General features: G+C 30.9%; 1 protein-coding gene across 14 annotated transcripts in view; it reads right to left on the minus strand.

The window, feature by feature from the left end:
* Positions 1–13,034, minus strand: part of DGKB (diacylglycerol kinase beta) — a 639,605-nt gene that overhangs the window by 379,371 nt on the left and 247,200 nt on the right. The gene's annotated exons all lie outside the window — the stretch shown is intronic.

The raw sequence follows: 13,034 nt of genomic DNA on the forward strand, positions 1-13,034 counted from the left end.
TCTTTCTGTATTGTACATAGCATGCATATATTATGTGTTGACTCATGACACATCATGGTTGCTAAATATCACAAGATGATTTATAAAAGTGAATGTACTCCAACATGAAATTGTTTCCTTTTATGGGCTTATAAACTATACCCGGTATTTCACTAGTATAAAAAGGTACCATAATTCAGAATATTAAAAGTCCATTTATGTGACTGTGTGTTTGTGTTTGAAGGCTAGTCTGTAGAAAAATATTCAGGTATATCAAATACTTTGAAAAGACTCTCACTGTGGCCATTTTCTTGCAAACCCCAAACAGTACACTGTAAACAACTTTATAACACTTTCTTTGATAATGAGTAAAAAAATAGTATCTTGCTATTTTTTTGATAAATCTCACTTCCTTGTTTGCTTTTGACTTGAGCATATTTTAACAGGTTTCCTGGAGACATGTGACCTATGTGAGTAGCATCTTCAAAGCCTCGTACTTCTATTCAACTGAGTTGTCTTTTTCATATTGTTTTCTAAACTCTACATATCATGTGACATTTTGCATTTAAATTTACGTAATTTAAAACTTCTGTCAAACTTAAACAAATAGTGAACAATAAAATAGAAATACTAAAACCCACCGTCTGGTAATAATACCCATGGGTATTTGGAACATGAAACTTCCATGCATTTCCTTATGTTTAATATTGTGGATATTTCCCTTTATTAGATATGTTGCAAATATTTTCTTCCAGCCTATTGTCAATTGGTTTGCTTATGTTATACATAATATAATAAATACCTGTGTTGTAATTACTCACTCCAGCAGATAGAATATTTCCAGTTACTTGCATATTCCTCTGTACTTTTTCCCTATAGCACTATTCTGATTCTGATTCACAAAGGTGAGCACTAACTGAATATGGGCTGTCATGCAAATGTCATAACCAACTTATTTCTACCTTTTTCACTTAGCATTGGTAATAGGATTTATCAATGTTGTAGCTGACATTCTTTACATGTGAAACTGTTCCTTTAAATTTCTACATCTGTGTTGAATGCTAGTTATGAGAATATGCCTTTTTAAATCCATGTCAATGGGAATTTAGACTGGTTACTTTTATGTTCTTAATAAAAAAATACATTCTTGAAGATGTTTCCTAGTGCTGCTGAGCAGTACCTACTTTCAGAGTAAGGTTACTAAATATGCAGTTTTACAAGATAATTAATTTGTCTCTCCAAACAGTTGTACCACTATACAATGTACGAGGTTTATTGAATCTATCCTCTCTGTTTATAATTGCATACATCTTAATTTCATGTAGGTTTTTCTTGCTATGAAAATTTTCCCTCAATTTTCTATCCATATTTTTCTTGTTGAGTGAAAAAAATTCTTTACTTTCCCTTGATTTTAATAATTTCTGATTTGTATTTTTTTCAAATATTTTTAAAATGCTGGAAGTTTTTTCTTGTTATGTTCACTCTAAATTTTAATGAGTAATATTTTGGTTTCAATATATTCAAATTTATCAATTGTTTGATAAGTGGTTAGCATTTTTAACCAGTCTTTTTTAAGAAGAGTTTCCGATTCAGAGGTCAGAGAGGAATTCACATTTATTCTCTTAAAATTTCAGCTGTATATTTTGACATAGAATATTTTTCTTCCAATCTTTTTTCCTTCCTCCATCTCTTTACATCCATCCATCCTTCCGTCCTTCCTTCTTTTCTTCTTACCTCTTTCACCTTCTCTCCTTGCAAGAGTGCACAAATTAACTTATTTTTATACATCTTTTAATTTACTGAGTAATCCAAATTCTAACATTCAAAGTCCATCAGGAATCTAATTTTTTACATATGAGTGCATTTCTCTTTGTATTCTCTTTGCTGCTTTATTCATGGATTTGTACATATCTGCAGCAGTACCACAGGTTCTTTTTTTTTTTTTTTTTTTTTTGGTAGTAGGGATTGAACCCAGGAACTAGTACCACAATTTTAACAATTGCTTTCTAGTAGGTCTATGTATCCATAGAGTATGATGAATCTTAGCTACTATTTCCTCTTTGCAATTTTATAGACATTTTAAAGTTAACTCATCATATTCTACCAAACTAAAATTAAGAAAATGTCAGTCATGATTCTGAATGAAGCTGGATTCAACTTATAGATCAATTTTGGGATAAATTACATCTAAACATAAAACTTTCTTATCCATGAATATAGGATTGTTAAGTGTATTTAGGTATTCTTCAGTGTTCTTCAATAAGGTTGTAATTTTCTGCTTATAAGTATTACATACATTTTTAGACTTATTCTTGATTGTTTTATAGTTTTGGTTGGTATTTTTGATAGTTTTAAAATTATGTTTACTAATATTAAAGTTTACATTGCTAGTATACATATTTGACTATTTTATACTGATGCTGTATCATATTATTTCTGCCTTTTGAATTACTTATATTTTGTTGATTTATATTTTTATATATACAGTTGTGTTATATACTTATAGCAATGATATTAGTCATCTCCAACTTTTATAAAAATTATTACTTTCTCAGTTTCATTGCTTGGCCAGAATTCCAATCTGTTGTTGGGCATGAGGATTCAGACACATCTATATCGTGTTACTGAATTGAAAAAAATTTCCTGAATTGCCTGTTTAGGAGGATATTTGTTACTTGGAATTTCACCTCTTGTTTTTTTTTTTTCTTTTTTTTTTTTCCTTTGGATTGACACATTCTATAGGTTATTAGAGTTGCCTTCTTCTCCTATAATAGTAATTTTATTATGAATAAATATTTATCTTTTTCACATCTTTAGAGATGTTGATATGATTACTCTCATTTAATTATCTACCAAGAATATATAATTATATATTTTGGTATGGAAACCATTCTTACAATCCTTTCATGCATCCAAATTGGTCACTGTTTATTAATATTTTTGTAGAGAATAAAATTTGGTTTACTCACATCTTGTTTAGAAGCTCTGCAACTAGATTCAGGAATAAAATAGATCTATTATTTTTCTTATTCATATTGCATCTGTTTCTTACTCATATTGCATCTATTATTTTTCTTATTCATATTGCATATGCATATAATTTTAGTAAAAATTATATTGTCATTTAAAAGAAGTTGCAAAGTATATATCATTTTCTTTTTTTGAAAAATTTGTATCATTTTGGAAGTTTCTTAATAACTTGTAACACTTGAATGAAAACTTCAATTTCTGGTGAGTCCTTTTTCTAAATACAAAGGTCTTAAATATTAATTTAAATCCCTTAATGTTTGTTGAAAAACTGCTTTTCTAATTCTTTGTAAATCAGTTTTTTTCTAGTTATGGTTCTTCAGCAATTTGTGTGTCTCTCTTAGATTTTCTAACGTTTTGGCACTGAAGCCTAAGAAAGGTTTTTGAAACATGCCATCAGTGGAAACATTTACCACACAGCTAATGGTGTCTAGTGAAACCTAACCATCCATTGACTCACCATTGTTCTTCTACTCCATGATGATGTTTCATCTCTTATTCATTCTTGTTTTCTTTTAAAATTGTCATCATTGGTTCTTCAGCAGCATCCTACCCCCAAACATAAACCCCACGTGACTGTCAGACCAGCTTACTCTCTGTAAATTGATTGCTAAATGGACTGAAAAATTCGACCTCTCTTCATCTCAGTTTCTTAATCCACTCAATCCATGCAGTTTTTCCTGGAGATTCATTCATTCCTTATTTCATTCATTCATTGAATAGTAGCCTATGATCACTCTGATCCTGCATTTGCTTATCTTTCAAATGGAATTACACCACCTGTTTTGTTGATGGTTTACATACACATAAATATAATGATTATGTGTTATACTATCTCTAGGTCAAGAATAATTTAATTATCTTTTCCCTTTGTTAAAAGCAGTGTATATGTGTTATAGGTCAGAGTGCTTTTCTTGTATTTACCAACTACCCCATCCTCAGTGTTCTGGCAGAAGGGTACCAAGATAATTTCTAAAATGCAAAGCTGGACTGGGCAGTGAGGAGAGTCCTACCTACAAACTGAAACAATGGACACTGGAAAGCTGAGAAACTTGCTTATCCCACTGGGACAGCAGGTGCAGTTGTGATGAAGGATAAGCAATTCCAAGAGATTTGGCCAAAGGAAAAATGCAAAACTCTAGATCTTTGACTTTTCAGCCTTGAAGGCTACGAGGACAGCAGCTGTGAGCTGCACGCTTCACAGGTCATCTTTGCAAAAGGGAGAAGTGAGGATGGAGTGTCAGGAATACTTTTTGTCTATCAGATTTCAAAAGGTTCACTTGAAGAATTAGTAAGTATAAGCATTTAGAATGAAATAATTGTGGTTGGCTTATGAGTTTTGTTCTACTTTAACTGACTTTTTTGAAATTAAAACTTAAAATTATTTATGATGGAGATTAATGATGAACAGGTTTCAATGTTGGTCATTAGAGAATTGATCCCTCTGAGAGTTTACTATTTATCTGCAGTAGTTACATTTGAAAGTGATCCTATGGAAATGTATGGATTTAGTAGTTCAGTGTTGAAGATTTCTTAAGTTAGCTCAGTAACTGCCACTACAACATTTCCTAAAGTTTCAGTTATGCAGAACGATAGTCTGGAGATCTGCTGTACAACATTGTTCCTATGGTTAGCAATACTGTATTGTACACCAGAAAAATTGTTCAGAGATGAGAACCCATATTTCATGTTATTATCACAATAAAAGAAAATTGGGTGGTGAAATTATGATGCATAAAACCACTGAAAACCAACACAGATCAGTTCATCTAAGATTCAGAAGTTTACTTTCCTTTTCTCACAGGCATGAAAATAAGAAAGTTTTCATTGGTGCCCAATAATAGTATTTCAAAAGCACACTAGGAAAATATTTTCAGAACAGAAAATTACAATACCAATTCCAGTATTTTGGAAAGAGTTTTGTGATCAGATTTCTTAAGTTCCGATATACAGGTATTTATTTTGATTCAAATCTTACCCGTTATTTCTGTAAGAACATAAGATACCACCTTTTTTATATGATGTTGGTGTTATTTATAAATCATATTGATCAGATTAAAATAAATGCATGTCTATTAAACAGTATACATATTGCATATTATATATTATAAAATAATATTCTTTGATACTTAGAGGAAATCAATGTGAGATCCATAAATATTTTTAGCATATCAATGGATAGTAAATGCTCATTAAATTACACATATTTATATCTTTTTGTATTGAAGAAATGCTAGGCTGACAGATTAAAAAGGATTTTATCATGTCATCAATTCTCCTCTTGTTCTTTTGCCTTATTCAGAAAAAATAATTTACTTTAGGAGTTTCCTAAGAAATGTCTGAATTCTGATATAAGCATTTCAAGGCAGAAACAAGCATACTTATTGCTTATTATTATGCTCAATTCATATTCATGCTTGCATACACACAGTTACATATTATTCTTAAAGTTAAAAAATTGGATGGCTTCACAATTGCCTCACTAAAATCAGGCTGAAATTTCTGGTCCTTGTTGCTACTGATGTTTTTGAAATTATATTTATAGTCATGTAAACAAATTTGTAATAACATCTACCTTTTCTACTACACAGACTGCATTTGTACATACCTTGCTATTATTGATGTCATTACTGCTGTTGCAGTAGCTTTAAAAAATCCATCCATGGAGCATTTATGCCCCCTAAAGTTTAATTCCATTATTTATATTACAAAATGGCAAAGGAAAAGGGGAGATTATTTAGTTATTTAGTTGTTTTTCTATGGCTCTTGATAAGGGCAGTGCTATGGTATATATGTGAGGTGTCTCCCAAAAGTTCCTGTGCTAATGCAAGAATATTCAGCTGGGCTTGGTGGTGCATGACTATAATCCCATTGACTTGGGATGCTAAAGCAAGAGGATCACAAGTTCAAGGCTAATCTCAGGAATTCAGCTAGGCCCTAAGCCTTAGTGAGACTCTGTCTCAAAATAAAAATAAAAAGGGCTAGGAATGCAGTTCAATGGTAAAGCACCTCTTGGTTCAATTCCCAGTATTGAAAAAAAAAAAATACAATATTCACAAGTAAATGATTAGATTATGGAGCTGTCACCTAATCCTTTCATTCTCATTTGAATGCACTGGATGATAACTGGGGGTGGGGAATGAGTGTGCCCTGGAAGGGGTCATCTTTGTGGAATGGAGTACTGTTTCTCCACCACAACCTTCTGTGGTGATGTCTCAACTTGGGTCCATAGCACTTGAATTGGTACACCATGGGCTTTGAACACTAAGTCAAAATAAACTTTTCTTCCTCTAGGTTGTTCCTGTTAGGTATAATGGTCACAGAAACACAAAGCTGTCTAAAATAGCTTCAAAGTGAGAATTCACCAATTAATATAAATCCCCATCATTTCAACTAGAAGTAATACTAATTGTAGCCAAGATCTCATATTTCATATCCTATGTACTTGAATGATAAATTATAAAGTTTAGGTGAACTAGAAAATACACCTGTTTCAACAAATCTGGTTAGTCTTTTGAGATATTGCATGACAGGTAAATTTATACTGTCATTCCATGCGAGTAAGTAAAATAGTTATTTCAAACATAAATTCGAAACATTTAGGAACCCTGTATAACTTAATACTGTTACCATCATATCCAGAACTAATTTTCAGAACACTTGAGAAAATATATATTCCAGTAAGCCATTAAATATGAAAAATTTCATTATCTCTGGTATCTCAAAAATTATCTATCTTTTATGTATTTTAGAGGTAAGGGAACAGAGAGAAAGAAATGGCAAAAGAAAAAATAGAGAACATTAACTACTGGGAAAGCTATATTATCTTATTAAATAACTTTAATTATATTTCCTAATGTAAAATATGTTAGAAATGAGAAGCCAGTAAACAATAGCCTCTGTAATGTACATTAAAATTTCCCTTTTTTGCCTAATATGTATGATCTTTGGAAAATTAATGTTAAAGGAATATAAAATTTATCATTTTTGAATAAAAACTAATATTTAGTGAAAATATTCTTGACCTTATATAGGAAGCATTCCTAACTTCATTATAATCAGAACACACCCTTCTAAAGATATTTTTTCTCAAAACCTGAATTTGTTCTAGTACACAGAAGAAGTAACTTTTTAAGGATATTTCAGAGAGATATAAACATGATTTACTATTAAGAACCAAATAACTAATGTTAAACAGAAATTATGGGAAGCAACTGTTTTAGAAGCACTGTGCCCCTACAGACCAGACCGAACTAGAATGGAGTCATTGTGCTAAGAGTCATGTAATCAAAAAACTGTGTAATGGATTAGCTTTCCAACACAGTAGGAGATTCACTGTGACCAATCAGAAGGGATCTGTTTACCTGAGTCAGCATGATAAGGAAGTCTCCCATATATTAATCCCATAAGAAAAGTAACTTAGAAATGTCACTCCTTATGTCTGCTTCCTTAAGCCCTCTTCTGTCTATACAGCCCACTTCCCCTGTTCAGCCCACTGGAAGACTCATTCTATTTTATAGAATGAGCTAATGCCTAATCCTAGAATAAAAAATAATAATCAATTAGATCTTTAAAGTAAAATTTTTTTATAATTTTGTCTATTGACATTTAAGAAGATAAAATATTTTTCAGCCATTATCTTCATCTATAAATATAAGTTTTCTCCATTAGAATGGGAATAAGTTAATACTTGGTATTTTTCCATACTGTATCTAAAGTTATAAATACACAATGAAGTTTATGGTCATGCTATATGTATATATAAGCCTCCCTCTCTGAAAGCACTTAATGAATATTTCTGTGGTGTATATATACATATATATGCAATTTAAAATATTTATATATGCAATTTAAAATATTTTTCACAAAGTACATGACTAATATAAGTAACTTATTTGAAGTGAATGAGGCCTAAGTGAAAAATATAATAAATACTGTTAATTAAGCCAGATATTTCACAAATTTATTATTCAATTCTTCACATTCTTCTGCTCTTTCAAAGAAGTTAACTTAGAAATGTTCATTCTTCATGCTTCCAATTTGAAAGCAGAGATATGCTATATGATCCAAAGTTCACAGTTTAAACTTAATCCTTAAAATGTAGCATTAAATGTGATTAGGTTGCTTAGGTCTCCTTGACTAATCTATTCTAATTCATTTTCTCATGCTTTTTTTATTATTAATAATTAGAGTAAGTTTTTATTCTGTATACATGAGATAATTCCACTGTTTTAACCAAATGTGCTATTAAGAAGTATTTTGAAAGAAAAAAACTCCTATATTTCTACAAAGAAAAATTACTTTGTCTAGGATCAAATCCAGAGAATAGTTTTGAATACCCAATAAAGATAGAGATTTAATAGAAAATATACACTGTGTTTGAAAATGAACCTTTATAAATGGCAAAGCACCTACATCTATTCACTTACTTGATATACATTTATGAACTACAAATGTATCAGGAGTTGAACTAGATTCCACATATTCAAAAGCAAGATAGCATTCTTCCCTTCAAATATCTCATTGTACAGAGAGAACAGAAAAAAAAAAAAAAAACAACAACAACAAAACAAAACATGCAATTTAGGTCACAAGAGGATGCTCTCTGAGGATAGATAAATGCAGATTAGATAGAGTTGGCTTACTAAAAGTGCACACGTTCAAGTTGAATCTTGAAACATGGGTAAAAGTAAATTGCTGATGAATTTTGAGGCAGGTGTGAGAAAAGATTGAACGATATAAGAAAGAAAGTGAATCTAGAAACTAGAGTGACTAGATGAAAATATCTGGAAATCATGAAATGATGTCAGAGGGATTGGAAAAGTTGTTCCTTATGAATGTACTTTTCATTCATTGAAAGAGGAGTAAAGACTGTGGGTGGATTTGCAAGGAGAGAGAAGGAGGGAAAGAGAGAGTTTATTATTAGACATGACAATATTTCTACTCTTAGATACCTATGGGACATGTGTATCTAAGACTAGAAATATGGAATATAAGTTAAAATAACTTGCTCTCAATAATCTCTGACAATTACTTTCCTAGGGCTAGATGGAATAATGTTTTCCAGAGACATTTACAAGATTTTTTAACTTTAATGACTCAATACCCAAATCATCTTTTTCCCCAATGAAGGTTTCCTAGTGATTCTTAAATCAGAAAGAGAATAATTGAAAAATAAATTTGTGCCTGTGTGTGGGGGGCGATTATAGGCATGTATATAAGCATACAATGTAACAATTAAGGTTTTTATTTTAACTAGTAGAATGTTAAATCCTTCTTTTGATACAATTATGTGCTCAGCACTATCAATTCAAAGCATTGTTTTAAATCTAAATGTATCTTACTGTAGTAAGAACCATGTTTTTATAATGATGAGGTGTTCCACCAAAATCTACATTCAAATTATTGTCACTGAAATAAATACCTACATCATTAGTACTGAACCTTTTAAATGAGTTTATGGTAGCAACATATCACTAATTTCTAGTGTTGCATGCAAATTAATGCTCCCAAATGTCATTAGGGTCCGTGAATTCAGTGAACTCAGATCACTACGCAGATAGGCTTTCTGTTTAAAGCATCTGACCATATAAAAATTGTCATATAAAAATTACATTACTTGCTCTTTTTGAAGTTCTGCTATAGGTGTCAAAATATTAATAGCTATCACTTCACTTATAACGCACATAAGACAATTCAGAAGTGAAAACGAACATTAATTTAAACAGTCATTTGAGGGGTCTGGGGAGATAGCTCAGTCGGTAGAGTGCTTGCCTTATAAGCACAAGGCCCTGGGTTCTATCCCCACCACCGGAAAAAAAAAAAAAAAAAAAAAAAAAAAATCTTAAGATAGTCATTTGAGCTAAAAGAAAAATCAAGCTTCAAATAGTGATATAAAAAGGGATTTTCTGTAATGTAAATAATTGCCCTTGGGAGAGAACTTTAGTATTAATTTTGAAGCACATGCTGATACTTTCTCAGTTTATGTTATTGGTTTTTACATGGCCATTTATATCACTAGCAGTCCCATTGAGGATGGTAATGTCAACAAATATTTCACATACATTATGTGTACGTCATACATTTAGGAAAAAATTAAATACTCTTTCAATTACCTTTTAAATTCTGAGTTAATTTTTTTTGAAAAACTTTGTGGCAAAATAAAAAGCATTGTAAAACAAATATTTATGGATGTAAACCATATGTTTAATGAATAAAAACACTGTTCTAAGGACTGTACCATCTTTTTCTCAAGTGTATTTCACATGATATGATCTGCAGTTACCATGAATTGTACCACCATGACTAACCCTGACCATTTTCCCCCACATAGCTTTTCAGCATACTGTAAATAAACAAAACCATTAGAATGGTAAGTGATGTTTTTCAATGAGAACCTGGCACCATCAGTGCCAGGAATGTGCCTGAAGTCAATGATATTAGCTTGGGATAAACCAGGTATATGCCAGATTAGATGGACTCACTTTGGTCCTGTCCATTGAATCCCCCATATCAAGGGGGTCCACCTGGTCTTTCTGCCACACAGGACCTTGCTCTGTTTGAATGTGTCCAACAAATTGCATTTTGTGCAATCTTGAATCTTTTTTCATCTTTAGTCTCATGGTATCATGGAGTCAGATCTCATATCCTGAGACTAGTTGTTCTGAAATAATGTATAGGTAGTGTATGATTTCCTGCAATCTCCAGTAACATTGCTCCCTGGTATGCTGGTGCCCTTTGTACATCCCTGGAAGATGTGAGACATAGATCACAGCACGTGGGTTGGCATAATGGTTAGGCCAATTCTTCAAAGGAAGTTGTAATTTCCTGTTGTGTGTGGAAAGAGTTAGGAAAAGATTATTTTTGGTCACTATTATGTATTAAAGTGAGGACTCTGGTCATTGGACATGTGTCTACATTGCTGTAGAATAACTTCTGCATAAACATTCTTAAAGAATTCTGAGATAATTAATGAGCTTGCTTATTTTTACTATGAAAGTCAAGATTATTAAATTGCTTGTGTATAGTGATAAATTTGCACCAGGGAATTTGATGGATAAGGTTAGATAATAAGAAATTGGAAATATTAAAATAAAAGTTATTTATTATGTTTGATTTTTGTAGAAAAAATTAGAAAGTTTAAAAAGCAAAAATGGTCATTTTCAACAGTCAGTTCAGAAAGAATTACCTAATTTTTGTGTGTGAGACAATAAACGTTTATTGTTTTAAGCAAAATTAGGAATAATTTACTCCTTAGGAATAGAAAACTAATTCTGCAACATTAAAGAATTAATTTATAAAATTAAGATGTCCCAACAGTCCATTATCCTAACATAGATTCCATCTTTTCAGACACTGCTCCATATGGAAATACTTTTATTATTATTACCATCTACAAAGCAATGATGCTTTGTCATTTTCTCACATTTTATCATAAATATTTTCCTTGCTATTATTTCTTCATGGTTAATATTTTTAATGGTTAAATAACATTTAATCATATGAATATCCCTAATTTTTAAGTATTTTTTAGTGTTCTGGCAATGTCAATGAGCAATGATCTCTAAACAATGACACATATATATCTCTATTCTGGTAACAGCTATTAAATCAATGTTTTTCCTGTTCTCTATGAGATGAGTAATAAAAGTTTAGATTTTTCAACATCTCTGAAGTCATAATGCATTTGTTGACTTATATAAAAAGTGATAAAAGAGCTATAATACTTCAAATGGGAAAATTCTTGTGCAAGGCAAGAAATAATGTAATTGCTAATTGTGTCAGACTGTTATGGTTTTGTTACTTTCATTACTCTAATTGGAAAAATTTGGAAAAATAAATCATCATTCAAATTCAGTCATTCAAGTGACCAAGACAGAATCAGAATTAATACTTCCCAGTACTTAAACTTGGGAAGGCTTGTGTCCTCATATTAGGATTAAGAGATGAGTTAAGTACTTCTTTTTACATTAGTAAAGTATTAAACTTTTGTATTTTTTGGATACTTCCAGTAGAGCTGGATTAAATTTTGATAAATATTTTCTTTGTCTTTTGAGGATTTTGCTTATGTCTCTGACATAATTTCATAACAAGACACATATGTAAAAGGTCATTCAGGAGAAATTTTATTTAAATAAAAATATGGTAGATATTGTGTTACATAAAATAATATTTTAAGTTAAGAAAGTACAAAATACATAAAATCTGTTATAAATTTTCTAAATTGTACATTTAATTTAATAGGATTATATATTTTAAATTTTCACTACAGAAATATGTCTGATATTTGGAATATATAAGTCTGTTGGTTGACAAGTTTGGCTTTTAAAATTATACATGTACTATATTTAGTTAAGATAGAAGAAACTAAAGGTATTTATAAATCACTTTTCTCCAAAATAATTAATACATAATTATGCTCAAAAATGGGGAAAATTTGTCTTGTTTTTATTTGATTTCAATAAGCAGTTGTTATTTTTTACTTTAAAACTTTAAAGATAATGTGAGAATAAACCATCTGTACTTTCATGAAGCTAAGAGTCAAAGGGAACAAGTAAAGTCACAAGTATACAAAACTGATATTAACATTTCTTAAGTCACATTAGCAGGTAGAGTTAGTATATAACTAGAGACGTACATATTTATTTAATGGTATTAAGGGAAAGATCTTATTCTATGAAGACCAGAGGAGCAATTTACAATTTATATTTAATTAACTACTATGGCATTGCAATTACCCTGGGAGTGTTTCAAGGACAGGAGAGCACTCCATTTGATCTGGGGACAGTGTTTCACACAATATAGATTTCCATCTACCTTTTCTGGATTACATTATGTTCACAGTTTAGGGAACACACCATTTCAATAGTACTGGTTGATAATATGACTCACACTTTCAAAGACATGGAAAGGAATGGAGAATTAGTGACAAAGGAAAATTATGTGAATTAATTTCACAGACTACAAATGCCCCAAAGCAATGCCATGCAGTAGTCTTTCTCCACTTACCCTTCAAAAGGCTCATATTC

The sequence above is a fragment of the Sciurus vulgaris genome, assembly GCF_902686455.1.
Source record: "Sciurus vulgaris genome assembly, chromosome: 8".
NCBI classification, from domain to species: Eukaryota; Metazoa; Chordata; class Mammalia; order Rodentia; family Sciuridae; genus Sciurus; species Sciurus vulgaris.